The sequence below is a fragment of the Sinocyclocheilus grahami genome, unplaced genomic scaffold, assembly GCF_001515645.1.
Source record: "Sinocyclocheilus grahami isolate Dianchi unplaced genomic scaffold, SAMN03320097.WGS_v1.1 scaffold234.1, whole genome shotgun sequence".
NCBI classification, from domain to species: domain Eukaryota; kingdom Metazoa; phylum Chordata; class Actinopteri; order Cypriniformes; family Cyprinidae; genus Sinocyclocheilus; species Sinocyclocheilus grahami.
The window spans coordinates 170,292-190,842 of record NW_015505413.1 but is presented as its reverse complement, the minus strand read 5'-3'; the positions used below and the strand labels follow the sequence as shown (position 1 = coordinate 190,842).

At 37.4% G+C, this 20,551-nt stretch overlaps 1 pseudogene; it reads left to right on the top strand.

Moving 5' to 3' along the window:
• LOC107597666 (sarcosine dehydrogenase, mitochondrial-like) overlaps nucleotides 1-20,551 on the top strand; it is a 65,656-nt pseudogene that overhangs the window by 3,908 nt on the left and 41,197 nt on the right.

Here is a 20,551-nt window from a genome sequence, read left to right as displayed (position 1 = left end):
TACTAAAATTGATCCTGTTTGTAGTGGGGCCAATAAAAATGGCAGAGCAATTAATAACCAAACTATTTAAGAGATATTTTCTAGACATAATGGCAACTGATATTTATTAAATGAAGTTCAAATGCTGTTTTAATTGGTCATCTCAGGTGCCTGAATCACAGTGAAGCTGTACACTGCTGGATTGTATTTTTCGGCATTATTTTCCTCAATTTAGCACTCAATTTTCGTTCAGCACTGATTTTGTCACTGCATTCGCGTCGTTACCTAATGTCTGTAATTCCTTTATTGAATTGGTCATCATTAGTCAATGCACTTCAATCTTAGTGGATTCTCCCCACTGTGTTGTGTCTGTCCCTCCTTCACTTTCTTTCTTTTGGCTCTTGGTCTGTTTTTGAGCCCTATGGGGATGTATTGCTCCATTCATGTTACACTGCAGTGGCAAAACACAACAGCGGCCGTGGCATAAGCATTTAACTCACAGCCTCTCTGTGGATTATGCGACACTGTGTGTGTGTGTGTGTGTGTGTGTGTGTGTGAGCTTGTAGTATGATGCATGGTTGATGACAGCTGTGTTACTCCTCACAGAGAGGCCAGCTAGTCATCACTAAGAATGAAGAGATGAAATGTTTGTCATCCACGTGATGTGCTAGTGAAGCTGATTGACCTTTTTGCTTCTGAAGGGACTGTGAAACCGAGAAATAAATATTGTTTAGCATTGATAATAATAAGACGTGTTTATTAAGCAGTAAATCAGCATATTAGAATGATTTCTGAAGGATGATGTGACACTGAAGACTGGAGTAATGATGCTGAAAATTCAGCTTTGCATCACAGGAATAAAATACAGTTTAAAATATATTCACATAGAAAATAGTTCATTTAAACTGCAATAATATTTCATAATATTACTGTTTTTACTGCATTTGTGATCAAATAAATGCAACCTTGGTGAAAAGAAGAGACTTCTTTCAAAAACATGAAAAAACCTGAATTCCTCAGAGCGTTGGAATGGTAGTGTGTGACTGAACACACTGCTCGTATCAGCATGTGGTGAGATGGAGTCATGTTGTTGTTTAGTAAAGCACCATATGGCTTCTACAAAAAGCCTTGTCATACATGAACATAATGAGCTAGTTTTCTTTCGAAATATGATATGAACTTGTTTTTAAATTATAAAATGTCTTTTTTCACTAGAATATGCCCAACGTCAGGGACCATCATGCATCAGTCTACCTCCGTCTGCAGGGTGATGCTCTCTCCGTGGGAGGCTACGAACACAACCCCATATTCTGGAATGATGTAAGTTGTAATAACTGTGTTTACAAATCTGACAGTAAAATAATTTAACTGAGACATAAAAGTTGCTATTCTTTCCATATTTTTTGCTATTATCTGCAGGGTGATGCTCTCTCCGTGGGAGGCTACGAACACAACCCCATATTCTGGAATGATGTAAGTTGTAATAACTGTTTACAAATCTGACAGTAAAATAATTTAACTGAGACATAAAAGTTGCTATTCTTTCCATATTTTTTGCTATTGTTGTTTATGTGATATATTTTCTGTCTTTGGTTTGAGTTCCACAACTTATATTTTAGTTCAGATATGCATGATCACACACTGCTTCTGGGTAGTTTCCACTTACAAGTTGATTTGATGTGCATTTCATGTGCGCATTAGGTGCGTAACTGTTGTTTCCTCAAAATTTCTCAAAGTATGTTTCTTGTTAGTGATTCATAATGTACCATACTGGTCATCGGCTGATATTAATGATTTTAAATTCGCATCGGTCGATATTGGATAATTGTGCATGCTAATTTCTGCCTGTTTTTACATTTAGATTAACTTTTCTATTATCTAACAAAGTTAATTTTTAAAAACATTTTACAAACATTTCAGTCTTATTTTAGTATTATTTATATATATTAATAATATTTATTACTATTTTGAATGAGCTTTTATATTTTGTTTTCATTTTAATTTTAGTTAGTTGCTATTCTTTCCATATTTTTTGCTATTGTTGTTTATGTGATATATTTTCTGTCTTTGGTTTGAGTTCCACAACTTATATTTTAGTTCAGATATGCATGATCACACACTGCTTCTGGGTAGTTTCCACTTACAAGTTGATTTGATGTGCATTTCATGTGCGCATTAGGTGCGTAACTGATGTTTCCTCAATTTCTCAAAGTATGTTTCTTGTTAGTGATTCATAATGTACCATACTGGTCATCGGCTGATATTAATGATTTTAAATTCGCATCGGTTGATATTGGATAATTGTGCATGCTAATTTCTGCCTGTTTTTACATTTAGATTAACTTTTCTATTATCTAACAAAGTTAATTTTTAAAAACATTTTACAAACATTTCAGTCTTATTTTAGTATTATTTATATATATTAATAATATTTATTACTATTTTGAATGAGCTTTTATATTTTGTTTTCATTTTAATTTTAGTTTTAGTAATTCTGTTATGTGCTTTTGTCGTTTAGTTTTTTTCAGTATTTCTATTCAGCTTTAATTTATGTAATTTTAAATTTGAGTAATTGTAGTACTTTAACTTAGACTTATTTAATTCCATTTAGTTGCAAAGGCAAGATGTATTCTTTTAGTTTAAGGTTTTCATCTAATATTTATATATTTTTTTCAGTTGTCAAAAACATAATTAAAGATTTTAGATTTAGTTAACAATACCAACTCTGAAACATTTTAATTTAACACTGAAAATGTATGTCCATCTTTTGTACTACAGTTCTAATTTTATTTTTAGTGATCTTTTATTTGTTTATTTTTCAATATCAGCTTATAGGAAATTCTCAACCAAGGCATTAATGTTGGTATTCGTGTGCACTCGTCTCATAAATGGGATCATTCTGAAATGACCTAATGACAGAAAAATCCTGATGCATTTGTTTAAGTCTGAAGAATTTGAGTTTTATGTACTCCAAAGCGCGGCGTGCTTTGATTGGCCAGCTATCCAGTGCGCTGTGATTAGCTGAATACCTCGAAAACGGAAATGTTATGCCCCTTATCATATTTGGAAACACACAGCGTCTCCATGACATGGCGGCGACAACAATACCACAGCGATAATTTCTTTGCATAAACACAGGGACGTAGATTTGTGTGAGTGTGTTTTAATGAATCTTAACTTAAAGAATATCTCTTTGGGTTTGAGACTTCAGTCTTTGCAACTTTACAGATCTTTTATATGCATGAACAGCTTGTAACACTCCAAAGAGAAAGGAATACTTGAAATAGAATCATATGACCCTTTTAACGTTATTTCTGTCATGACAACTCTCGGAGGGATTTGCGTGGTAATGTACATGACAATGATCGATCTGCTACGCTGCTGCTGCTGCTGCTGCTGAGACAGAGCAAGCACCGAGACTTCTGCTACTGCCAATACATCCACAACATGCTGCTGTGAGCATGTAAGAAATATTGCTGCTGCAAATATACATGAAATAACCCCCATATAGCATACATGAGTCACCGCGTAGCAGATCTATACAGGTGGAGCTGGGGAAGGTGGAGGGTTTCTGAAGCAAGCTGCAACTGCTACTGCAAACACTAATCATATATATGAATGTTGAGCAGCGAGCTCATTGGCTACCGATACTGGAGAGAATCAGCTGTGCCATGTGATAATGATGTCAGAACTCTGTATATGTCTCCTTTTAAATCTCTTCATGTTGTTTCTCAGTTTAGACTTTAACTGAGCCTATACCAGCGTTTATTTAGTATAATTTATATTCTATTTTCTACTTTTTGGAATTAGTATCATTACTTTTACTATTATTTTAGTTTCATTTTAATTTTAGTTAAAGTTTTAGTCATTTTGTTGTGTTGTCATTTCTATATTTTAATTTTTAATTTTTAATATGTCTATATAGTTTTTATTTGTTTTAGTTTATTTCGTTTTACTTTAGTACTTCAAATTAAATTAAAATTAAAATTATTTTAAGTATTTTGAAATTTTATTTTATTTCAGTTAGTTCATTTCATTTCAAGTAATGAATATGGTTTTTATGGTTTTAGTTAACAATAATAAACCTTCTGATGGTGAAACAATTTTTACTCAGAAATTGCTAATAAATGTCACAAATAATTAAGTATTTAAATAATTAATAATAAAGATACTGCAAAGAAACAGATTGAATTAAACATGAAATGCTGAAGTAGAAAGTATGAAATAGTATTTTTTTTGTCGATCATACTTCAATAATCTTTCATGTACAGCTTTAATTCTATATTTAGTGTATATACTGCATAGAATTTAAGTGTCTGAAACAGTATGTAACGTTGTTCAGTCCAATCAAATAAGAAGTCAAAAAAGGAGATTTAATGTAACTTATATGGGGCTCATTGCACTAATATCAAATTAATTTGTCAGGAAAATCGCATACTGTGCACAATATACTGCAGAAATTGTAAAAAGTATTACTGTACAGTAGTGTGATATCCCATACGTAGCGTGTGTGTGTTTGTGAGTGCGTTTGTCTACAGATGTTCCAGTGTATCGATGTCTGGAGATCAGGTTTTTTACCCTGTTGCCTCCCATTTGACCACATTTACACAGCATTGCCTTTATATGATCTCCAGCCAGCAGTATTCTGTGTGTAACTAAACTTTCTCATTAAATTCACCCTCTGTCAGCTCACGCTTTCACTAGAGAAAGCAACAGTCATGCTATGAAACGGATCAATATCTTAGGGAAGTTGAAGGATTTGAGAAATGTGTTTGAAGAAACTGCGCCCGTCTGAAACTCTTAATGATACGCTGTGAAGCCTGGCCGGTTTCTCAGCACATGCAGCCTCTACAGTTTTATTTTTACACTTCAGTCTGCTCCACACCGGCCACATATTCTCCCTATTTTTGCGATCAGCATTTCATCAGCTGTCAGATTGCTCACACCGTCTGCTGCTTCTTTCCATCCCATGGTTTTGAGTTCATTGACAGTCCCCTGTGGCAGCGAGAGAAGACAGTGACAAGCAGAGGACTTTGCTTAAATAAAATTACAAATTGAGAAGTGTTCATGGGGGAAGCATGCTTGTTGTGCCAAGAAAGTGAAGTTGGAGCTATGCAGATAGTGGGAGGAGGTTCAGTCTGTTCCGTAAAATTAACATGAAATCAAAACTGACTCTATAAAAGTTTTTAATAGATGTCTTATTATGCTGTAAAGAATAAAACTGACTTCACTCTAATGTATATAGATGTAATATATATATATAATGTCACTGTAATAGATATATAGATATAAAGTCAGAATTTGCAAGATATAAACTCACAATTGCAAGATATAAACTTAGAATTCAGAAAAAAGAAAGCTGTTGCGAGATACTAAGACCGAATTGAGATATCAAGTCAGAATTGCGAGATGTAAAGTGTAAATTGAGAAATGTAAAGTCTGAATTGCGAGATATAATGTTCGAATTGACAGATATGCTCCAAATTGCAAGATATAAACTTCAAATTGTGAAATACTCTGGATTGAAAAGTGTAAAGTTTGAATTGCGAGATATAAAGTCAGAATTGTGAAACTCAGAATTGAGAAATGTAAAGTTCGAATTGATATATATAACATCTAAATTGCGAGGTATAGCATCTGAATTGCAAGATATGATGCACGAATTGTAAGATGTAAAACTTGAATTGCGAGATGTAAAGTCCAATTTGTAAGATATAAACTCAGAATTGAGAAACGTACAGTCTGAATTGCAAGATACTGTATAATGCCCGAAATTCAAGATGTAGAATCCACACTGCGAGATGTGAAGTCTGAATTGCGAAATACGTCCGAATTGCACAATGAAATTACGAATTACAAGCTATAAAATCTGAATTGCAAGATGTAAAGTCCAAATTGCACTATGAAAGTATGAATTACAAGCTATAAAATCTGAATCGAGAGATGTAAATCCGAATTGAGAGATACAACATTCAAATTGCAAGATGTAAAGTCCAAATTGTGAGATATAAACTCGCAATTCAAAGGAGAAAAAAATGTGAATGGACCTTTTTCACATTTCCTGGTTTCTCAGCAGCGGAAGTCGTCATAGTTGGATTAAATTCAACAGCAGTGAATGGGAGAGTACCACAAATATATTTTTTGCATTCCCATTTGCTGAAATAGCAATGACTATTGATGACTATTCATGACTTAAAAAAAATAAAAAATAAAAATGTCCATCCCTCCCATAGACGCTGCATTTGAAACACCCTCGCATTAGCGTTAACTAGTTATTTTGAAATTTGATGCAAATGTGATATAATACAAAGTATAGTGTTATAAATGTACATGCATTTTAAAAAAAGATATAAATATAAAAAAGAGGATTTAGAGGATTTACGATGCTGATGATCATTAAATGTGTCCTCACAGTCTTGTGAAAAAAGGGTCCATTGTGAGATAAAAAGTTGTAATTCATTTTTAGTTTTTTATTCTGTGGCGGAAACAAAAAATAGAATTGTGAGATAAGGAAAGTTTGAGTTGTTTGGAAAAAAAGTCATAATTCTGAGTTTATATCTCGCATTTCTGTCTTTTGTGGGACTTTTTTGTGATTGAAATGTTGCAATTACCTTTTTTTTATCCTGTGGCAGGCTTTTAAAACTCCAAATGCACATATCCTCCGTAGGGTTTGGTAAAGGGTCAATTGGACACCAGTAGTTTAACATGATTGGAGGTACATATGTTACATGTCAGTGACATGTTATCATCCAGTAAGACCTTCCTCCTGAATCATAGATTCAGTGCTGGATTTATGAGCTTTATATGAGATTCAGTGAGCTTATTACTTCTGACCAGGTCACTCCATTATTGTGTGTGGCTATAAAATTGTGTATTTGTTCTGTGATCCTGCAGGTGTCTAATAATTTTGCCTTCAGCTTGTTTGATCTGGACTGGGACGTCTTTATGCAGCACATTGATGGTGCCGTGAACAGAGTACCTGCTCTGGAACAAACTGGAATCAAATCCACTGTCTGTGGTCCAGGTACATAAACACATACACAGACAAATGCATCAAACGCTCATTTGACAACATCTGTCTCTGATACATTTAAAGAACCAGCTCATAAGTGTTGTCTGTTTGGGAATCCATCTACATTTTTAAAGCTGTATGTTTTTGAATCATATAAACGAACCGGCTCATAAGAGTCATTAATTCTGGAATTAAACTACACTAGTCTTGCTGTACGTTATTAAATATTTATGTCATTAAATAGAATCAGTAAAATCATTCATTCAGGAATCAAACTTCACTGGTCGCACTGTATGTTATTTAATCACTTTAAAGAACAGACTCAAAAGAGTTATTCATTTGGGATTTATATTTTTGAAATGTACATTTTTCATGCTTTGTTTTTTAATATCTAAGTAGAACCAGTTCATAGGAGTCATTTATTCAGGAATCAAACTACATTTTTCACATCTTTGTGTTTTTGAATCAGTAAAAAGAAAGAGTTCATAGGAGTAATTTGTTTGGAAATCAAATTACATTTTCCTTGCTGTATGTTTTTGAATCACTAAAAAGAACCTGCTCAAAGGAGTCATTTGTTCAGGAATCAAACTACATTTTTTGCCTGCTGTATGTTTTGAATCACTGAAAAGAACTGGTTCATAGGGGTAATTTGTTCGGGAGTCAAACTACATTTTTCGCACTGCATATTTTCACTAAAAAGAACTGGCTCATAAAAAACATTAAATCCGGAATCAAACTTTACTAAGTCACATTTTATGTCTTTGATTCAAAAAACAAAAGGTTCATAGGAGTCAAATGACTCTGCACTCTGATTGGCTGATTTGTCACTCTAGGGTTGGGTACCGAAACCCGGTACCAATATGGCACCAGTACCTATGTAACTGGTATGTACTAGAACCAAATCCGAACGCAGATTTCGGTGCCTCATTTCAGTGCCATGCCTGAGCGATCGATTGAAATATTTGTCCTCTGTTTCTCCGAAATGGACGTAAGAAGCATCACCACCGGTACCGCACGTGAAAAATAATTTCCCGACTGAGAAAATGCACGTGAACTCAAGTCAGAAAGTTCTAATAATACAAATCCAACAAGTCTTTGTAGTAACGAGTGTGTCCATGTTGTTTTCACATTCCGACTTAAAAGCACAGCTCGGGAAATGAGAGCATCGGAGGAGCGCGTGAATGCAGTAATTACACTTGCTCTGATGGCAGCAGGTAGCCTTCCGTTAACTAAGCTAAACATGCTTAAAGGGGTCATATGATGCGATTTAAATTTTTCCTTTCTCTTTGAAGTGTTACAAGCTCTTGGTGCATAAAGAAGATTTGTAAAGTTGCAAAGACTAAAGTCTCTAATCCAAAGAGATATTCTTTATAAATAAAAAGAAAACCAAACGATACCCAACCCTATCCAGCTCTCTCCAGAGATTCAGTCAACCTTTACTGGCTGTAATAAAAGATGACAGGTGTGAAATGCCGCTAACACACTGTAATGGCTGTCGGTCTGTTAGTGAAAGTTCGAGGAATTGAGACGCTTACACAGAGGTCATGTAGAAAACTCATTTACTTCAGAATAAAAGACAGAAAAACAGCGACAGGAGGACGCGACAAGGCTTACAATTTAAAACAACGTTCTCAGCACACTTAGTATGTACTTCTATTCAGAAAACAAAATAATTATTCTGTAACAACGGTTACAACATCCTCCCGCCCAATGAACTAGGTTCATCAATACTTATTTTAAGGATGTTTAATTAACACAATTCTAAGGGATATATAAGTTGCACAGGTCTTTTTAACACACTGCCTGTTGAAGTACGAATAAATAGTCCTTACACCAACGGTTCCAAAAGGTAGTCAGGGGACTCTTTCTGTACTTCCATCGGCGTACAGCATGATCTTTGGTTAGATTTGAGGAAGTTGACCCTGAGACCACAGTTTCGGGTGGCAGAGAGGTTAATCTTTTTCCTATCAAGAAATGTGAATGTGTTAAAGGTTGGGGCTAATCTGTGTGTCACTGTGTATGTATGAAAGTGGTCTAGAATTCAAAACTTCTTCCACTTCTGTCAATATAGTAGTCATCTCTTCAAAGTTTAGTGAGTTTTTTTCCTAGGACGTTTTTCAGACAATTCTTTACTGATCTAACAAGTCTCTCCCAAAAGCCTCCCCACCAAGCAGCACGCTCCACAATAAATTTCCAAGGAATAAACCTTGAAGAAAAGAGCTCCGTAAGCTCAGAGATTTTAAAGGACTTCCACAGTTCTTTCAAATCTTGGTCTGCCCTTTTAAACGTTTTTGCGTTGTCCGAGTGTATAGACCTATTCTTGCTATAAATCTTTTCAGAGCGAGGAGAAATTTCTCTGTGGTCTGATCTGACACTAATTGTAAATGCACCGCCCGAGTAACAGTACATGTAAAAAGTGCAACGTATGCCTTTTTTGATGTCTCATTTGATTTGACATATAAGGAGCCAGCAAAATCCATGCCAGTAATTTCAAAGGGTGGCGCTTCAGTAAGTCTATCCCTTGGCAGAGGCGCAATAGTTTGTTGAGCTGGTTTTGCGGTTAATGTTTTACAAACATGACAGTGTTCTACAATTAGTTTCACAAGCTGTTGACCATGTAAAATCCAATATTTCTCTCTCACCTGAACCAGTGTGTCTCTTACCCCTGAATGCATCACTGTTTCATGACAACTTTTAACTAGCAATTCAGAGTATCTTTGCTTTGTGGGGAGCACCCATGGGTGCCGCTCTTGGAAACTGAACTCGGACTGTTGCAATCGTCCTCCTAAACTAATGAGTCCATCCTCATCTAAGAACTGTTTCAAATCCTTAATTTTAGAGTCCTTGTCAACCATTTGACCTAGTCTGAGCAAATTTATTTCCTTGCTAAAACTCTGCTCCTGAGTTATCCTTATCCAGTATTTTTCAGCTGCAAGTAGCTCTTCTGTTGTGAGTTCACCTTGGATTTTGCATCTGGGTTGAGCATTGGTTATGAACCTCTTTATCCATGCTGTTATTCGCAGCACTTTATATTACGTTAAATCCAACGATTGTTTTTTTCCGTTACAATGTGACCACGATTCTGGATTTGTGAGATTCTGAATCTCAGCTACTCTATTAGCTATAAATGGTTTCCATTTTTGTGCAGAGCTCTGAATCCAATGTAATGCATTCAATTACTGAATTTGTCCACATTTGAATTTGATGCTTTTCCATCTTCAAGGGACGCAGCAGATTATGTCCTATTCTAGCTCTGATTAAAGCTCGCATTAGCTTTAAATGCGGTAAAGTGAGCTTCTTCAAAGGAGCAATCCTTGCTTTTGATGCTACAAAACTGGTTACAGTTTCTCCACTTTCATTTTTTCCCTGCAAGTATGCAACTGCACTGTACACCTTTTCACTAGCATCACAAAACAAATGCAATTTGTGTTTCAATGTTAGGTTGGATCTCAATTTCATTCCACCTTGGTATAGCTATCAAGTGAAGCTGGGGCACTTCAGAACACCACTAGTTCCACACTCTTGTTAAATCTGGAGGTAACTGGTGATCCCAACTAAGTCCCCTTTCCCACATTTCCTGAAGAAGACATTTCACTCTAATAGTGAAGGGAGTCAAGAACCCAATAGGATCAAAAATGCGGGATGATGTTTGCAACACATTTCTCTTTGTGTTGGCCTTCCCCTCCAAAACACTCAACAGTTGCTTGAAATCAAACACAAAGTCATCACTTTCTGCTCTCCATACTAAACCTAATACTTTTAGCACATTTCCACTGCTATCCGATACCAGATTTTTTGCTCCATTTCACTTCCTGCCCATCTTGCTCTCAGTTCTGATGAATTTGTCACCCATTCACACAGTTTCATTCCTGCATCTAGTAGGATGTCTCTGGCAGATGTGGAAAATAGTGTAAGCCTCGTCCACATCATGAGAGCATGCTATAAAATCAATCACATAAAGCGATTCTCTTAAGGCTTCAACTGCCTTAGGCTGTTCTGACTCCTTTTGTTGAATGGGGTGTATAATAGTTGCGGCTAATAGGAACGGGCTTGGGGAAATTCCGAAAACCATGTTTCACATTCGCATAATGCGCAACTCATTTTTAGTGTCATCAGATGGAGGACCATATAGCCACAGAAACCTGACAGCATGCTTTTCCTTTTCTGCCAGAGCAATCTGCAAAAACGGTGATGGTGATGTCAGCAGTGAATGCAATTTTGTGCAATCGGAACTTGATAAGCACATCTAGCAAATCAGGATTCAAGTTTGGTCCAGTCGTTTAGTGATGGCCAACCCTCCTCGTGTGAGGATGTATCAAATACTACCCTTAGTTTAGTTGTTGTTTTGTCTTCTCTAAGCACAGCATGGTGTGGCAAATAGTATTCAACAGTATCTGTTTTGTCTTCTTTCAAGTCAGTTACTGGAACATCTTCACAAATGCCATGCTGTAAATAGTCTTGTATTACATCTCTGTATTCTGTGGAAAATGTTACGTCTGCTTTTAGTCTTTTCTGCAACTTTTCAAACCTTTTCTTAGCCACCCTGAAGGTGGTTTGGTGGTTCTGGATTATCTGGTTTCCAGGGTATCTCAACCTGATAACGTTCATCCTTAAAGGTTACTGTCTGGTTCAAATGTTGTACAGCTTCATGCATGTTGTGTCTGTTACACTAGACATGGGAATTGGTCCTTGTACAGCCCATCCGGAAATACTTTCCAGGGCTACAAGTGATTTGGTTAATCTCTTGACTTTTCCTGACATCACTTGCCAGTAATAGTCTGCTCCTATTAACACTGAAAGCTCAGAATCATTAGTGTCCTCCGAGAAAAAATCTGCAAGTTGCAGACACTTAGCTTCGAGCTTCTTTTGCACATGTTCTCCAGGGGTCTCGTTTATCAACAGTGCGTACGCACAGATGTGTGCGTAAGAACGGTTTCACGCAAAGTGTGGGATCTACCAACTTGTACTTATACGTAGAAATGTGTGTAAATATAAGCACACCTCTGAGCATGCTTATGCAGAGTATCTAGTGGTAGAATAGCGACACTACACATAAAAAGCATTTAAGAGTGTCACAGTATGCATTAAGCAATCCACATATGTCCTGTGTTTCCTTTCATTATAAAACACTCAATTTATCATTTGTCTGGTTTTAAACAGACAATTTGCGTAATTGGTGTCAAACACTATAAAAGACAGCTGTGACAAATGGTTGTCTCAGTACAGTGGCTTATCTTGCGTTATTGGAAGACTTGGCAAACAATGCGCTCCGCATAGTACACGTTTTCAAAGAGAGTGAGAGCACAGAATGGCTTCTCAGTCGGTATTGCTTTCTTTGCCATGACTTCGGTGAGGACACATGCATTCATGTGATTTATAAAGGGAGGTGTTGTCACCATATATGGTTCATTGGAGGTGTTTCCAAATGCAAATGACCATGAACGTGAACGAGCATGTTACTTACGCACATGTGGGATTTATCAACAATGATTGCTTACTCATGTGCGTAAGAACTGCGTGCGCACGTCTGATAAATACGGATTTTCTTGTACTTAGGCACATTCTAAATTTCATTGGTAGGATAAAATATAGAACATTTTCTTCGCACTGTTGATAAATGAGGGCCCAGGAACTTTCATGATAGCAGTACAGACTTGAGGAGTTCCAATTGCTGTGATTTCTGTTCTTTGATTCGTATTCTATACACTTTCAAGTGTCAACTTCACAATGTTACGTTCTGCAATTACAGGGCACTCAGCTCCGAGAGTGTGAAGATTCAGCTTCTCTCTAATTAACTCTCATGCACAAAACTTCTTTGACTGCCTCCATTCAACAAGCAACGTACTAATTTTCTACCTGCCGGACCCTCTATCCACACTTTAACTGTCTGAAGCAGTACAGTCGTTTGTCCATCAGCCCTTGGTTTCACAGTACTTGACACCGATGACACTACAGCTTCAGAGCTAGTGTTACTGTCTTCTGCACTGTCATGGTTAACATCAGACTGCGTGTCATTTTGCTCACAGATGGACAAATGATGCTTACGTCCAAACTTAGCGCAGGAAATTCCCTTTACCCTACAAAATTTTGCTATGTGTTTGAGCTTTCTGATTTAGTAAGTTGCAGGGCTCTCTCTCTGCTTTGCCCTTTCTTTTGTAGAAACTGAATAAGCTCAGGCACTTTCCATTCACCATCAGAGTCCAACTGACGAGTATAGGCTAAAGCAATGTCCTCTGGCATCAATTGGAATAACACTGGACACAACAGACTGCCATAAGTGTCACATGGAACACCCAGCGATTTCACATTCATCATATAAACTTTCCAGGGCCTTAATGCCTGACGATCTCTTTACAGGAGTCAAATTAAGCAATTATGACATGTGAGCACTGACGACGATATCCTTCCTTCCTAATCTATTCTGTAACAACTCAATGGCTACGTCGTAATTAGTGTCTGTTAGAGTGAGCCCTGAGACCGCATTTGCCGCTACATCAGCTAGGTACGTTTTCAAATAAGCAAATTTCTCCTTCTTACACAGCGCTGCGTTAGAATGAATGGCGGCTTTATACTGACTCCAAAACTCCTGCCATTTGCTTATTGTAACAGTACATGTAAAAAGTGCAACGTATGCCTTTTTTGATGTCTCATTTGATTTGACATATAAGGAGCCAGCAAAATCCATGCCAGTAATTTCAAAGGGTGGCGCTTCAGTAAGTCTATCCCTTGGCAGAGGCGCAATAGTTTGTTGAGCTGGTTTTGCGGTTAATGTTTTACAAACATGACAGTGTCCTACAATTAGTTTCACAAGCTGTCGACCATGTAAAATCCAATATTTCTCTCTCACCTGAACCAGTGTGTCTCTTACCCCTGAATGCATCACTGTTTCATGACAACTTTTAACTAGCAATTTAGAGTATCTTTGCTTTGTGGGGAGCACCCATGGGTGCCGCTCTTGGAAACTGAACTCGGACTGTTGCAATCGTCCTCCTAAACTAATGAGTCCATCCTCATCTAAGAACTGTTTCAAATCCTTAATTTTAGAGTCCTTGTCAACCATTTGACCTAGTCTGAGCAAATTTATTTCCTTGCTAAAACTCTGCTCCTGAGTTATCCTTATCCAGTATTTTTCAGCTGCAAGTAGCTCTTCTGTTGTGAGTTCACCTTGGATTTTGCATCTGGGTTGAGCATTGGTTATGAACCTCTTTATCCATGCTGTTATTCGCAGCACTTTATATTACGTTAAATCCAACGATTGTTTTTTTCCGTTACAATGTGACCACGATTCTGGATTTGTGAGATTCTGAATCTCAGCTACTCTATTAGCTATAAATGGTTTCCATTTTTGTGCAGAGCTCTGAATCCAATGTAATGCATTCAATTACTGAATTTGTCCACATTTGAATTTGATGCTTTTCCATCTTCAAGGGACGCAGCAGATTATGTCCTATTCTAGCTCTGATTAAAGCTCGCATTAGCTTTAAATGCGGTAAAGTGAGCTTCTTCAAAGGAGCAATCCTTGCTTTTGATGCTACAAAACTGGTTACAGTTTCTCCACTTTCATTTTTTCCCTGCAAGTATGCAACTGCACTGTACACCTTTTCACTAGCATCACAAAACAAATGCAATTTGTGTTTCAATGTTAGGTTGGATCTCAATTTCATTCCACCTTGGTATAGCTATCAAGTGAAGCTGGGGCACTTCAGAACACCACTAGTTCCACACTCTTGTTAAATCTGGAGGTAACTGGTGATCCCAACTAAGTCCCCTTTCCCACATTTCCTGAAGAAGACATTTCACTCTAATAGTGAAGGGAGTCAAGAACCCAATAGGATCAAAAATGCGGGATGATGTTTGCAACACATTTCTCTTTGTGTTGGCCTTCCCCTCCAAAACACTCAACAGTTGCTTGAAATCAAACACAAAGTCATCACTTTCTGCTCTCCATACTAAACCTAATACTTTTAGCACATTTCCACTGCTATCCGATACCAGATTTTTTGCTCCATTTCACTTCCTGCCCATCTTGCTCTCAGTTCTGATGAATTTGTCACCCATTCACACAGTTTCATTCCTGCATCTAGTAGGATGTCTCTGGCAGATGTGGAAAATAGTGTAAGCCTCGTCCACATCATGAGAGCATGCTATAAAATCAATCACATAAAGCGATTCTCTTAAGGCTTCAACTGCCTTAGGCTGTTCTGACTCCTTTTGTTGAATGGGGTGTATAATAGTTGCGGCTAATAGGAACGGGCTTGGGGAAATTCCGAAAACCATGTTTCACATTCGCATAATGCGCAACTCATTTTTAGTGTCATCAGATGGAGGACCATATAGCCACAGAAACCTGACAGCATGCTTTTCCTTTTCTGCCAGAGCAATCTGCAAAAACGGTGATGGTGATGTCAGCAGTGAATGCAATTTTGTGCAATCGGAACTTGATAAGCACATCTAGCAAATCAGGATTCAAGTTTGGTCCAGTCGTTTAGTGATGGCCAACCCTCCTCGTGTGAGGATGTATCAAATACTACCCTTAGTTTAGTTGTTGTTTTGTCTTCTCTAAGCACAGCATGGTGTGGCAAATAGTATTCAACAGTATCTGTTTTGTCTTCTTTCAAGTCAGTTACTGGAACATCTTCACAAATGCCATGCTGTAAATAGTCTTGTATTACATCTCTGTATTCTGTGGAAAATGTTACGTCTGCTTTTAGTCTTTTCTGCAACTTTTCAAACCTTTTCTTAGCCACCCTGAAGGTGGTTTGGTGGTTCTGGATTATCTGGTTTCCAGGGTATCTCAACCTGATAACGTTCATCCTTAAAGGTTACTGTCTGGTTCAAATGTTGTACAGCTTCATGCATGTTGTGTCTGTTACACTAGACATGGGAATTGGTCCTTGTACAGCCCATCCGGAAATACTTTCCAGGGCTACAAGAGATTTGGTTAATCTCTTGACTTTTCCTGACATCACTTGCCAGTAATAGTCTGCTCCTATTAACACTGAAAGCTCAGAATCATTAGTGTCCTCCGAGAAAAAATCTGCAAGTTGCAGACACTTAGCTTCGAGCTTCTTTTGCACATGTTCTCCAGGGGTCTCGTTTATCAACAGTGCGTACGCACAGATGTGTGCGTAAGAACGGTTTCACGCAAAGTGTGGGATCTACCAACTTGTACTTATACGTAGAAATGTGTGTAAATATAAGCACACCTCTGAGCATGCTTATGCAGAGTATCTAGTGGTAGAATAGCGACACTACACATAAAAAGCATTTAAGAGTGTCACAGTATGCATTAAGCAATCCACATATGTCCTGTGTTTCCTTTCATTATAAAACACTCAATTTATCATTTGTCTGGTTTTAAACAGACAATTTGCGTAATTGGTGTCAAACACTATAAAAGACAGCTGTGACAAATGGTTGTCTCAGTACAGTGGCTTATCTTGCGTTATTGGAAGACTTGGCAAACAATGCGCTCCGCATAGTACACGTTTTCAAAGAGAGTGAGAGCACAGAATGGCTTCTCAGTCGGTATTGCTTTCTTTGCCATGACTTCGGTGAGGACACATGCATTCATGTGATTTATAAAGGGAGGTGTTGTCACCATATATGGTTCATTGGAGGTGTTTCCAAATGCAAATGACCATGAACGTGAACGAGCATGTTACTTACGCACATGTGGGATTTATCAACAATGATTGCTTACTCATGTGCGTAAGAACTGCGTGCGCACGTCTGATAAATACGGATTTTCTTGTACTTAGGCACATTCTAAATTTCATTGGTAGGATAAAATATAGAACATTTTCTTCGCACTGTTGATAAATGAGGGCCCAGGAACTTTCATGATAGCAGTACAGACTTGAGGAGTTCCAATTGCTGTGATTTCTGTTCTTTGATTCGTATTCTATACACTTTCAAGTGTCAACTTCACAATGTTACGTTCTGCAATTACAGGGCACTCAGCTCCGAGAGTGTGAAGATTCAGCTTCTCTCTAATTAACTCTCATGCACAAAACTTCTTTGACTGCCTCCATTCAACAAGCAACGTACTAATTTTCTACCTGCCGGACCCTCTATCCACACTTTAACTGTCTGAAGCAGTACAGTCGTTTGTCCATCAGCCCTTGGTTTCACAGTACTTGACACCGATGACACTACAGCTTCAGAGCTAGTGTTACTGTCTTCTGCACTGTCATGGTTAACATCAGACTGCGTGTCATTTTGCTCACAGATGGACAAATGATGCTTACGTCCAAACTTAGCGCAGGAAATTCCCTTTACCCTACAAAATTTTGCTATGTGTTTGAGCTTTCTGATTTAGTAAGTTGCAGGGCTCTCTCTCTGCTTTGCCCTTTCTTTTGTAGAAACTGAATAAGCTCAGGCACTTTCCATTCACCATCAGAGTCCAACTGACGAGTATAGGCTAAAGCAATGTCCTCTGGCATCAATTGGAATAACACTGGACACAACAGACTGCCATAAGTGTCACATGGAACACCCAGCGATTTCACATTCATCATATAAACTTTCCAGGGCCTTAATGCCTGACGATCTCTTTACAGGAGTCAAATTAAGCAATTATGACATGTGAGCACTGACGACGATATCCTTCCTTCCTAATCTATTCTGTAACAACTCAATGGCTACGTCGTAATTAGTGTCTGTTAGAGTGAGCCCTGAGACCGCATTTGCCGCTACATCAGCTAGGTACGTTTTCAAATAAGCAAATTTCTCCTTCTTACACAGCGCTGCGTTAGAATGAATGGTGGCTTTATACTGACTCCAAAACTCCTGCCATTTGCTTATTTCTCCGGCAAACTTCTCAATAACTAATCTGGGTAACTTGCAAGACTGTGTTTCTGGCAATCTTTTGTGGTTTGCATTGACATTTCTTACCCGTTCACTCTCTTGATCGCACTGTCTCTCTATCAGTCTCGTTGCACAGGATTTCTACATAGTAATGCGGTCCTGGTAATCCAGCGTGCTAGCTATCTCCCTCTCCATATCATCCGTGGGCGTTTCGGTTTCGATGCCTGGATCAAGATCCACTAAACCATCCTCCTTCGTCGATAATATTGAAAGCAACTCATGCAATTTATCACAGTCTGGTGATTCTTTACCAGTCTCCTCTTCTAACTGCTTCGTTGCCGAGCTGCGGATCGTTCTCCTCTTCTTTTTCATCCTCCCTAACTGTTCCGCCATCATTCAATTCACGTTCACTTCTAAATTCGATCTAACTACAAGATTCTTATTTCGCGACTATTCCATGACGCTGTCCCGGGTTTTGGCTACAAAAAATTTTAGTGGACGTTCAAGGAATTGAGACGCTTACACGGAGGTCATGTAGAAAACTCGTTTACTTCAGAATAAAAGAAAGAAAATCAGCAACAGGAGGATGTGACAAGGCTTAAAATTTAAAACAACGTTATCAGCACACTTAGTATGTACTTCTATTCAGAAAACAAAATAATTATTCTGTAACAAATGTTACAACACGGTCACATCGTCAGAATAGTCCATCTGCCATCAGTGGTTCAACCGTAATGTTATGAAGCGACGAGAATACTTTTTGTATGCGAAGAAAACAAAAATAACGACTTTATTCAACAATTCCTCTCCTCTGTGTCTCTCCACATCACCGTAGCGCCATTTTGGAGAATATCCGCTGAACGCAAGCAGCGTACGCGCTTCTGTGACAGCCGCGACACAAGGATACGTTTTCTACATGTATTTACGCTTTGATTTGAACGAAAACAGCGCATCCGTGCAGCGCGGCTGACGTAGAAGAGCGTACGCTGCTTGCGTTCAGCGGATATTCTCCAAAATGGCGCTACAGTGATGTGGAGAGACGAATTGTTGAATAAAGTCGTTATTTTTGTTTTCTTCGTGTACAAAAAGTATTCTCGTCACTTCATAACGTTAAGACTGAACCACTGATGGCAGATGGACTATTCTGACGATGTCTTTCATACTTTTCTGGGCCTTGACAGTGTTATTTACTTGGCAGTCAATGTGACAGTCACAAGCCCTCCCGGTTTTCATCCAAAATATCTTAAATTGTGTTCTGAAGACGAACGAAGCTTTTACAGGTTTGGAACGACATGGGTAAGTGATTAATGACTAAATTTTCATTTTGGGGTGGAGTATCCCTTTAAGAGAGTGCTAGCAATGACTCCATTCACGTACTCGTCAGCTATTAAAAACGAGATGTTGAGCATATATATAATTCAGCTATGCTATCATTATACTTTGCATGAATCCCATTTAACTCTTAATAATTATATGACCGCGGTATCTCACTGGCCATTAACTGCATCATCTTTAGTCAAGAACTACACTTGAAAATCACCGTTATGTGATTCACATGATTTCAGAATAAGTGTAGAAGTGTGTTTGCTGCTCACACTCATGCTGTGTCTCATTGGCCTGCCGTGACGTGAGTCAGTATATCATGAACATTGGTCAGAGGTCTTGATACACTAAACATTGATGACTCAATTAACTATGACACCATTATGTGGTTTCACAGTAAATATTATCAACAAATTGCTGTATAATATGATTACTGATATCCTTTGAGGTCCGGTCTGGATATTATTTGTTTTATCATGAATTATTGTGTTAAAAACTACAGTATCATGAAATATGCAAGTGTTTTTGATTTCTGCTGTCTTTTATTTTATGGTGGATTGTGGGAATTTTTAGAAAAGGAACTTATAATACTATAATACTATACTAAACTATAATAATAACGATAATAAAATGAAATTATCTAAATTCTTTAAATGTACATATATATATATATATATATATTAATTTAATTAAAAATGCAGTAAAAACGGTAATATTGTGAAATATTATTACAATTTGAATGAACTGTTTTCTATTTGAATATATTGTAAAATGTCATTTATTCCTGTGATGCAAAACTGAATTTTCAGCATCATTACTCCAGTCTTCAGTGACACATGATCCTTCAGAAATCATTCTGATATGCTGATTTGATGCTCAAGAAACATTTAATGTTGAAAATAGTTTTTACTGCTTAATATTTCTGTGGAAACCGTGACACATTTATTTCTTTTTTTTAAATGACCATTTACATTTTTTTAAATACAAAAAAAACAGTATTTATTTTAAATAGATTTCTTTTGAAAGTCTATAAATGTATTTTATAAAAATATTTTATTGTATTCAAATGTAAATAACATAAAATGAAAAGGAAACAACTTTTTACTCATGCTGATAATGTAATTTGTAATGAAGAAAAATTTTATTGAAAAAAAACAACAACCTTGGACCACATTATAAATATGTGATTAATCTAATATTAACAATTTTTTAACTAAGAAACAAGATTTTGTAAAATAATAATTTGTGACAAATCTTTCATTCTGTAACGGGGCTGACAAGACATGAGACATGTGGATCCATCTGCAGGCTTTATTTCAGAGACGTGGTAAACCGAGGACCACCAGAACCAGACAGTAGACCGCCTCACCTCACCTCACTTCACTGACGGCCTCCTTGGCTGGAACAAGACAGACAGAGAGTTCATAG